This window comes from Rhinolophus sinicus, chromosome 14 (assembly GCF_057876585.1).
Source record: "Rhinolophus sinicus isolate RSI-liver-muscle chromosome 14, RSI-T2T, whole genome shotgun sequence".
Lineage (NCBI taxonomy): Eukaryota > Metazoa > Chordata > Mammalia > Chiroptera > Rhinolophidae > Rhinolophus > Rhinolophus sinicus.
In genome coordinates, this window is record NC_142514.1 from 149538746 (window position 1) to 149548676 (window position 9931).

Below are 9931 nucleotides of genomic sequence, written 5' to 3' on the forward strand. Positions count from 1 at the left end.
TATAATATTGGATGATATTATAGAAATCAGGCTAATCTGCTTAGGTGCAAGAAGGGTATTGTACATGCAGGAGCTTGGCCTAGCTGAGAAATGTATGCTAAAGTGCTTAGGGGTAAAGTGTCATGGGCTCTAGAAATTAATTTCAAATAGTACAGCAAGATCGATGATAGATAGACCAATAGCTAATACAAATATGGAAAAATGTTTACAATTATTGAAGCAAGGTCCAGGGTTTATCGGCTTATTTTTTTTTAAACTTTTCTTTATGTTTGAAAATTTTCATATTAAGAAATCGGGGTTAAAATAATCATAAAGAATTAACCATTAAAAAATGCTAAAATCCTGAAGTTTTTTTTATAACAACGCTGATTCATCTGAGTTGTACACAGGTTTAGTAAGAATATGGAGAAGAAGAGTGTAGAGAAATATGGGGGGGGGGGGCTTTCTGCAGACATAGGGGAAGTGGCAGAGCCACCTAAAACAATATGATGAATATCTCTAAAGAACTTTCTCCTAGTCAGCTCCTCCTCTTCTTATTCTCACTTGGGCTTTACACATGGACCAGTGCATGAGATAGGGCTTATTATGATCTGGTTTTTATTATTAAGGGAACTAGAACTCAAAGAGGTTGAAGTTGGTTACCTGAAGTCCTGTGATATGTGACAGCGCCAGGACGAAGCCCAGATCTTCTACTTTTAAATCTTGTGCTCTTTTCTGATATCATCTATCTTACGGTGGGTTCTCCCAGAAGCAGACCTCGAGACAGGAATTCAGCTGTAATGGGTGCATTTGAAACGTTCCAGAACCGACAGCAGGGGAGTGTGGAAAGTGACACAGCAAGGAGAAGACCCCCCTGTCAGGAGCGTGTGTGGAACCAGCGACCACAGTGGGCAACTGGAACTTAATCCCACAGGAAAACATCTGGGAAAACAAAATAAAGCACATGTCTTGTAATTATCCCAACCAAGGGGTGAGGGAGCTGGGCTATTTCTGCCTCAGTTACCAAGAGTCCTTGCTTTAGGGATACTCCCAGAAGTGTTAATTCCACAGCACTTCCAGCCTGCTGCAGTTCTGGAAAAAAAAGTCCTCCGACACCCAAGCAGAGATAGGTTGACCAAGCACCTTGGCTCAGTTAGCCTGGAGGGGTGTGAATAACAGACTGTCAGTGTCTGTTATTCTGCTTTAGGGGAGCCCAGCCTCAGCTGCTGCCTTCCTCTCTTTACCAGCCAGGCGTAGAAGTAGAGATCATCTCAGACTCTAACACTATCCAGGAAGATCAGCCCCTGTTTAGCGTAGGGTAAGATTTAAGGGCACCTAGGGCTGTCCCGGTGGCTCAGGCAGTTAGAGCTCCATGCTCCTAACTCCGAAGGCTGCCGGTTCGATTCCCACATGGGCCAGTGGGCTCTCAACCACAAGGTTGCCAGTTCAACTCCTCGAGTCCTGCAAGGGATGGTGGGCTGCGCCCCCTGCAACTAGAAAAATGGCAACTGGACCTGGAGCTGAGCTGCGCCCTCCACAACTAAGACTGAAAGGACAACAACTTGACTTGGAAAAAAAGGCCTGGAAGTACACACTGTTCCCCAATAAAGTCCTGTTCCCCTTCCCCAATAAAATTAAAAAAAAAAAAAAAAGATTTAAGAGCACCCATTCATTCAGGTGGAGCTACATCTGGGAATCACACCCTTAGAGCAGTGACAGCAGCTCCTGTCCCAGGGGTGTGGACATACAGACACACGTGTGCACACAGCATTGCTGGTTCTAAAGTTACTTCAAGACATAGAAAACTAAGAATAAACCACTCAGAAGGAGAAGTTCAACAGCTGTTTACCGTTGTGTAAAAGCAAGTGAATAGGACTCATTAGACATTCCGACACCACATCAAGCCCCTCATTACACTCACTTCGGGTTTAAAGACAATCCAGAGATGGGTAACAGGCTGGAATGAATATGGGACCCAGTGGCCTGATCCAGCATCCCTTTCACATCTCATTACTCATGCTGCATGCAGTGCTCTGAACAAGCAGACACGTCCAACTGAAAATCGCTTACAAATGGGAAAATACTGGGCAACAATGATTTATTTAAAATCTGTTTTTTAAATTTTACAGCCATTACAGCTCCAGTAACAGAATGAAAAAATATTTCACCCGCAGTTTTGCAACCACCAATAAATCAGGCCGCTGTCATTTTCCGTGTGTTCTTCCAGAGAAATAGAAGTCGCTCAGGGAACAAAATTGCAAAGACCCGTCCATGTTAGAATGGGGCAGAGAGAGGCAGGTCATCCAAGGGAGTTGGGATGTCCGCACGTTTTGGAGAGGAGCCTTGGAAGTGCCGACAATGGACCACGAGCAAGCCCCAGCCACTCGGCCTAGCGCCCTCTTGGGAGACAAAGAGCTTTAGTCACTGGGTTTTCACTGTTTCCAATTCTGCAGGCTGTCTTAGCTGGATACGTTAGATGCACTGTTCTCTAAGTCCTTTCTTCTGGTTCCATGTTTGCCAAGCAACCTTATGACTCTCTAAAACTGTCGCACAAAGATAACGCGCCAGTCCTACTGACGGAGTATCTGATCCCCACTTTAACGATCACTCAGGAAAAACCATGAAAGCATTTTTCTTTTTTTGCGAGCAATTATATAGGACTCACTATGTACCCAGCATTGTTCTAAGACTAAGTACTTTCCATAGAACTATTCGTTTTAATCCTCATGACAACTCTAGGAGCTGTAGATGTTATTAAGCCCTCACTTTGCAGATGGATAGCAGAGAGCATAAGTAATTTGTCTACTGGCACATGGCTAGTGAAGAGGTAGAGGCAGACTGTGGACCCAGATAGTCGGGCATTAGAGCCCATGCTCTTAGCCACCACATTGCACTGCCTCTCTTGTTAGGTTTTGGGTTTTTAGGGAGTTTTTCTTTGTGATAAAATATATATAACATAAAAATTTACTGTCTTAACCCTTTTTTAGTGTACAATTCAGTGGCCTTAAGTATATTAAGTATATTGTGCAACCATCTCTACCATCTGTCTTTAGAACATGACCATCATCCCAAACTGAAACTCTATACCTATTAAAAAATAACTCCCATTCATGCTCCACGCAGCCCGTGGGAACCTCTATTCTACTTTCTAGCTCTATGAATTTGCCTATTCTCAGTCCCTCGTATAACTAGAATCCTACAGTATTTGTCCTTTTGTGCCTGTTTTATTTCACTTTGCATAATGTGTTCAAGGTTCATCCATATTGTAGCATGTGTCAGAATGCCCTTCCTTTTTAAAGCGGAGTGGTATTCCATTGCATGTGTATATCACATTTTGTTTCGTTCATTCATACATTGATGAACATTTGGGTTGTTTCTCTCATTAGGGTTTGATGTTTCCTATAATTTTACCCCATATTGTAGCTTCTGCTTCTGTTTTGGCTCCCTCTGCTCCTTGCCTCTGGGGAGTAAAAGCATCATTGTGCTCAGACAGGTATCTTTGTTCCACATAATATTTATATTACTCTTAATCAGCCAATATACTGGCACTCTAGTATCTACCTCAGGCCTTTGTTAATTTAGAGTAAGGACAGACTCTCAGAGCCTGACACCCCAGGGCATTGACAAAACTGAGTGTCCAGGTCTTAAAACTGGGGACCCACAAAGTCCACACTGATATATGGTTATATAGATATAAGGTTCCAGATGCAGGGGTTCTCCATGATTGACAGGTACATGTGGGAAGCTTTTTGTTTATATGACATTCATTTCTATAAGTGCAACAGATTCTTTGTGTACTTAGCTGCTATTTGTTCAATACTTATCATGTGTCACGCACCATGCTAGGTGCTTTCCCAATATTATCTCATTTAATCCTGACAACACACGTGCAAGAATTAATGTTATTACCCCAATTTAACAGAGAAGAGATTAAACAATTTGCCCAAGATCATACAGCTGGTATCAGATGGCTACATGCTATTTTATCAAGTAGGTGCACCATAATTAACTGTTGACTATTTTCATCAAATACACATTTCTGTTACTTAAGTAACTGCAAGGAACATCTTTGGGCACAGAGCTTCATGTTTCTTTGGTGTTAATTCCTTAGGACGTATTTCCAGGTGGGCTATTAGTGAATCATATAGTCTGAATATTTTTGTGGCTCTTGATTGTCAAAATATGTTCCAAAAGGCCAACAAAGATGGCCATTCCAAGATTTCATGCCAAGGGTTTGGTGTTGGTGATATTGCAAACCAAGGAGGCAAATGTTGAAGGCTTCCCATCTCTCCTCTCTGTATTTTTGTTTGTTTCATTTTGTTTTGTTTTAATCCAACGTCCTCTGTCTGACCCTAGAATTCCCAGTTAGTCCCATGTCACCAAGTCCTGCCTTCCTCCAGTAATGTCTTCAAGCCCCAAGACATACTTTCTCCTATTGCCCACCCACTTCTCCCGAACACCCATCCACCCTCACCTTCAACAAGCATCCTTTTTTTCAAGGCTCATAACTGTTATACAGAAAGGGGCCTTCAAATTAATTCACACCAAGCTACTAAAGAGTGATTACAACACCCAGTGGTAATTCGTAATTTGTTTTTAAGATATGGTGCCTGGGGAATTTGTTTTAAGGACTAATGGCACAGATGCTCCGAGTGGGGTGTTTGAGGGTGTCTCACGAGCTGTTGTTGACAACAGCAGCTGGTCAGACAACGTAAATATCCAACAATACTGGATTGTTAAATAAAGTATGATGAGCCATACAATGCAACGCCATAGCACCATTACAAATGACCATGCAGCTCTTCCCTTCTGCAGCCATTGCTGAAGTGCCCATGGTCAAAATGAAGTTCAACCCCTTTGTGACTTCTGACGGGAGCAAGAACCCTAAAAGGTATTTTCATGCACCTGCCCACATTCGCAGGAAGATTATGTCTTCTTCTCTTTCCAGAGAGCTGAGACAGAAGTACAAAGTTTGATCCGTGCTCATTCAGAAGGATGGTGAAGTTCAGGTTGTGCAAGGGCATTACAAAGGGCAGCAAACTGGCAAAGTAATCCAAGGTTACAGGGAGAAATAAGTCATCTATGCCAAATGAGTGCAGTGGGAGGAGGCTAACGGCACCACTCTTCATGGGGGCATTCACCCCAGCATGGGGGTTATCACTGGATCGAAGCGGGACACAGACTGCCAAAAGACCCTTGAACGGAAAGCCAAATCTCTCCAAGTAGGAAAGGAAAAGGGCAAATACAAAGAAGAAACAATCGAGAAGATGTAGGAATAAAGTAATCTTATATCAGCTTTCATTAAAAACTGTTAAAATATCAATCAATCAGACAATGTAGATGTGTTCTATTAACTAGAAATGGCACTAGTAAATGGGGGAACAAATTACACAATATTTAATATAATCACAATTTGGGAAAGGAAAGGAATTCATGTATGTAAACGTGTATGGGTACATATGTGAAAAAATATGTATTTATATATACATAATATCATATATATATATATATATATATAATATCATATATATTATCAAAAAAATAACTGGAAAGATAAACACCAAAATGTTTTCTTTAGGAAAGTGGGAGTAAGGATTTTTTTTTTTTTTTTTTTTTTACTAAAACCTATCTTCTAGTTAACATGTATTACTTATGTCATCGTTTAAAAAAACTTTCTTGGGAGGTGTTGTTTAGAGGTGGTGGTGCCTTGGAGAGAAAGGACGACGTAACGGCATATTTCAAACGATGTGGCAGGTGGGTGGGAGAGAGGGTGGGGGCTGGGAACTTGAGACCCTCCAACCCACAGCACTACTCCACCTTCTCCTCAGCCTGGCCTCTCCCCAGTGTGCATGCAGGGAAAGGAAAAAGGGTTCACGATAATTGGCCCCTCTCTGAATGGCTATAAAAAGCAAGTTGATTTAGGATTCCATGAGTCTCTACCTACTCTAACATATGCTGAACATTTCTGTTGTGTGCTTTTGTTAAAAATGGTTTTTAAATGAGCTGGTGCCCATATGCCCCAGGAACCTAAAATGTGGCTAGGTAGGCTGGCACCAGTCGTGTTTCTTTAATTCACTTCCGTGGGTTTCTAATGAGCTCAGTTAACTGCAGCAGTCTCCTAGTCCCGACCATGCTACCAACCAGAGAACGATGAGAAAGGTGGGGGAGTCTTACAGAGCTTATCAATTAACCCAGCACTGCTTTAAACATGGTTTCAGTTTCAGCTTTTGCTTTTTTAAAGTAGCATATTCTAGAGCACGATGTACATTGGAGCAGAGGCCATTTAGCACAGTATTAAGAATATGAGTCCAAAGTGAGGCAGAGCTGGGTTTGAAGCTCAATCCTGAAACTCCCTAGCTGAGTGATCGTGGACAATTTACTGAATCTGTTTTGTCCTGTTTCCTCATTTGTAAAACGGAAATAATATAACCTTGTCTCATAGAATCATTGTGAGGATGAAAATAGTGCCAGGAAAAAAAAAAAACCTACCATAATCCCTGGCACATAGTAAAAGCTCAATAAATATTAATGTTCTTGCTCTAGTTATTGACTTATTAACAAGGAATTACATCACAGTGACATGAATGTGTGACAGAAGAGGGCCAGGGTCTTGTAAGACCGGTCAGGGGCACTTCCCACAGACGTGAGACAGTCGGGAACACTTGCAGGAAAATGTGACATCAAAGTGGGGATTTGAAGAATTAGTAGGGGAGGTCAAGTCAAAGGGAAGGGGCAGGAGGAAGAGAAAGGATAAAGGTCACAGAAGTGCAAACGTTCACACAGCAGGACCTGCATGTTCCTGAACTTTCGTTCATTCCCATCCTTGCAACAACACTGTGAAGCAGACATTATTATCCATTTTACCAAGGAGGACGCAGGCACAGAAAGGTTAATTCATTTTCCCTGCATCTCACAGCAATGGCACCATTCTGCCTTAGTGTGAGGTATATACATACTAAGTATATCCCTGTAGCATCCCATGGGTGGTGGCCCTTCTCCAGCAATCATCTTCATTGTAGAAGCATGGACTCTGTTAGCCTGTGATGACACAAAAATGGTTCTGATATGGTCACTGTCCTCAGGGAACCCACAGCCTGACAAAGGAGAAAACAATTGTGATAAGCCATCATGCCAGACAGACTCTGATAAGGCATAAGTAGAAATTAGGAAAGCCTTCACAGACTTCGAATGCAATGTAAACCCACTGGAGGGAGCAGGAAGATTTTGATGGTCGGAGAGTGGTGAGGAGCAGTCTACGTGGAATGGTCAGGACAAAAGCAGGGAGCGGGGTACACGCGTGGGGCGGTGTGGACATGCTGATGACAGCATCATGGCTGGAGCTTGGGAAGAGAGGACCACAATAAAAAAAGAGGCTAGAACGGCGGTGTGGGGCCATGTCATTCAGGATCCCAAATGCTAGGCCAAGGTGGTGGGACTTCTGAGACCAACGGGGAGCATTAAATATTGTGGAGGAAGCAAGGGATTTCAGTTGTCCTGGAAGTTAGGAAGGCCTCAAAATAGAGGGCTCGAACTAAGGAATGGAATGTGGAGGGCGAGTAGAAAAGATATGGTGTAAGGGTTAGGATTCAGGACTGGGTATAGAAGGGAGAGAGAAGGAGGTAAGATGACTCTGAGTCTCTACTTCCTCTGCCTTCCTAGTGTGGCACCTGAACTCCCTTTGTGTTCCACAGGTAGATGCTTGACAGGCCTTTGGAAATTCTGCTCTGGCTGCCAGGCAAGAGGGGTCGGGCCAAACCCGAGTAGGAAAACAGGAAAAGAACTACCGTCCTCTCCCTGCCGCCCACCTAATCCCCGAGGCCCACATCCTGTCATCTCAGCTTCTTTATCTACTCATCACCCGGCTTAGTTTTTGCAGAACAAAGAGCAGATGAAAAGTGATTCATAATGACTATTTTCTGTCCCAGGAACCTTATTCCCTTTGTACTCCAAGACATGTGGCAACCTTCCAATACTCTTTAATGGTTTGATTGATTGGGTTGTCGCTTGATGGAAGGGACTAGCAAATAGTTTAGGAAGCGCCAATGAATTTGGGAGGTTCCTTAAAATTAGCTCACTTAATAGACTTGCCTTAAAAAGAAGTTTCCCAATTTCATCATTATAATGACAGAAGAACAACCACCAATTATGCGGAATTTTCCCAGGTCAAGACCACTAGATACATAGAAAGGCTCTGATGATTTGCCCAAGACTATGAAGTGAATCAATGGACAAATCTGTGATAAAAGCTCAAGTTCACCACACCTTGTCCTATATCCAGGTTAATGGACTGCAACCCACACACTATTTATCCTCCAAACTTCTGTCTATAAGATTTAGATTTCCATTGGGGGAAAAACAATTGTCATTTACAGCGAGCACCCCTTCACTAAAAAGCCTCTGAAAGCATCCGTGAAACACAAATTCACCTCTTCTACTTGAGCTAACTTCTTAGATCACTCGGCAGTTCTTCCATTCCAATTTTATTTAATAGGTGCCACCACAAGTTTTAAACCTTTCGCTTCTTATTAAATTTAACAATACCCATCAACTCAATTCTAGAAATAACTTTTGGAGTCAGAGAAGTATCACCCCACCATCTTTCAGAGTGTTTATGTCATATCTTTTGGCAAGGAATGCCGTGGAGTGTTTCTTAAACTTGAATGTGGGGAGTCTCATTAGAAAGCAAATTCTTACCAGAGGGTAAGGGGGGTGGGGGGTGGGAGATGAGGGTAAAGGGGGATCAAATACACGGTGATGGAAGGAGAACTGACTCTGGGTGGTGACCATACAATGGGATTTATAGATGATGTAATACAGAACTGTACACCTGAAATCTATGTAATTTCACTAACAATTGTCACCCCAATAAATTAAAAAAAAAAAAAGAAAGAAAGAAAGCAAATTCTGGTTCAGTTGGTCTAGGCTGGGCCTGAGACTGCATTTCTAGCGAGCTCCCAGGTGCTGCCAATGCTGCTGGTATATGGACCATGTTGAGGTGCAAAGATACAGAAGACACAGAGCAAACCATGAATTAGTTCCAAAGCCTTGTGGGGAACCACAGGGGGGCAGCTTGGTGTGGGGGGAGAGGACTAGAGCTTTACAATTGGAGCGCTTCAAGTTCAAATCTCAGTTTCTCCGTTCATTAGCTTCCCTGCATCTCAATTTCAGTGTTTGAAATTAAATTAGACAATGCACACGAAGAATGTAATACAGCGCTTGACACAGAGAAATTGTTGAATAAATGGTAGCTAGCAATATTGTTTTTGAAAATAATAGCAACAGGAAGATAAATTGATATTTTTCTCTAGAGCAGCAATCAATGTGTGCTGTCAAAACCCTGAGCCCTAAAATGACAGCCACTCAAATATTGCAGGGGAGAGAGAATAGACACCTGCTAGGAACTGTCACGGTTTCATGAACCATCATTCTTCTCAAACCTTTCCCAAATGCCCACCCTGGGCATGTCCCACACTGGTGTGATCTGGGGAGGAACAGAAACCACACTCTCAGCCATCCTTGTATTCTGCCCTGTCCCTCCTCCATTCCACCCAGCGAAGACGAACTTTTCACTGAGTCACAGAATTGTGTTGTTTGTCCACTAGAATGTAAGTAAGCTCCTTGGAGGCAGGGATTTTGCTCATATTTCCCACTGCTATATCATCGGAGCCTCACATAGTGCTTGTTACATAGTGGGTGCTCAGTAATTAGTTTTTGAATGAATGAATGAGTGCTATCCTGCAGAGGCAGCTGTGATAAAATGTCAGGGACATCGGATATGGAATCAGAACGGTTTGTGTCCCACCCTTGCCACTCTTAGCTTGTTCGACTTGCATGTATACATGTAAGTGTGACTTTGAGCAAGTAGCTCATCTTGTTGAGCCTCAGTTTCCCCTTCTGTAGACTGAGAATAATGCATACTTATCTCACAGTTAAGTAAAATATTGTATATAAA

General features: G+C 42.6%; 1 pseudogene; it reads left to right on the forward strand.

The window, feature by feature from the left end:
* The first annotated feature begins 2049 nt into the window (after positions 1 to 2049).
* Positions 2050 to 5400, forward strand: LOC141572450 (large ribosomal subunit protein uL24 pseudogene; annotated as a pseudogene).
* Positions 5401 to 9931: the final 4531 nt, after the last annotated feature.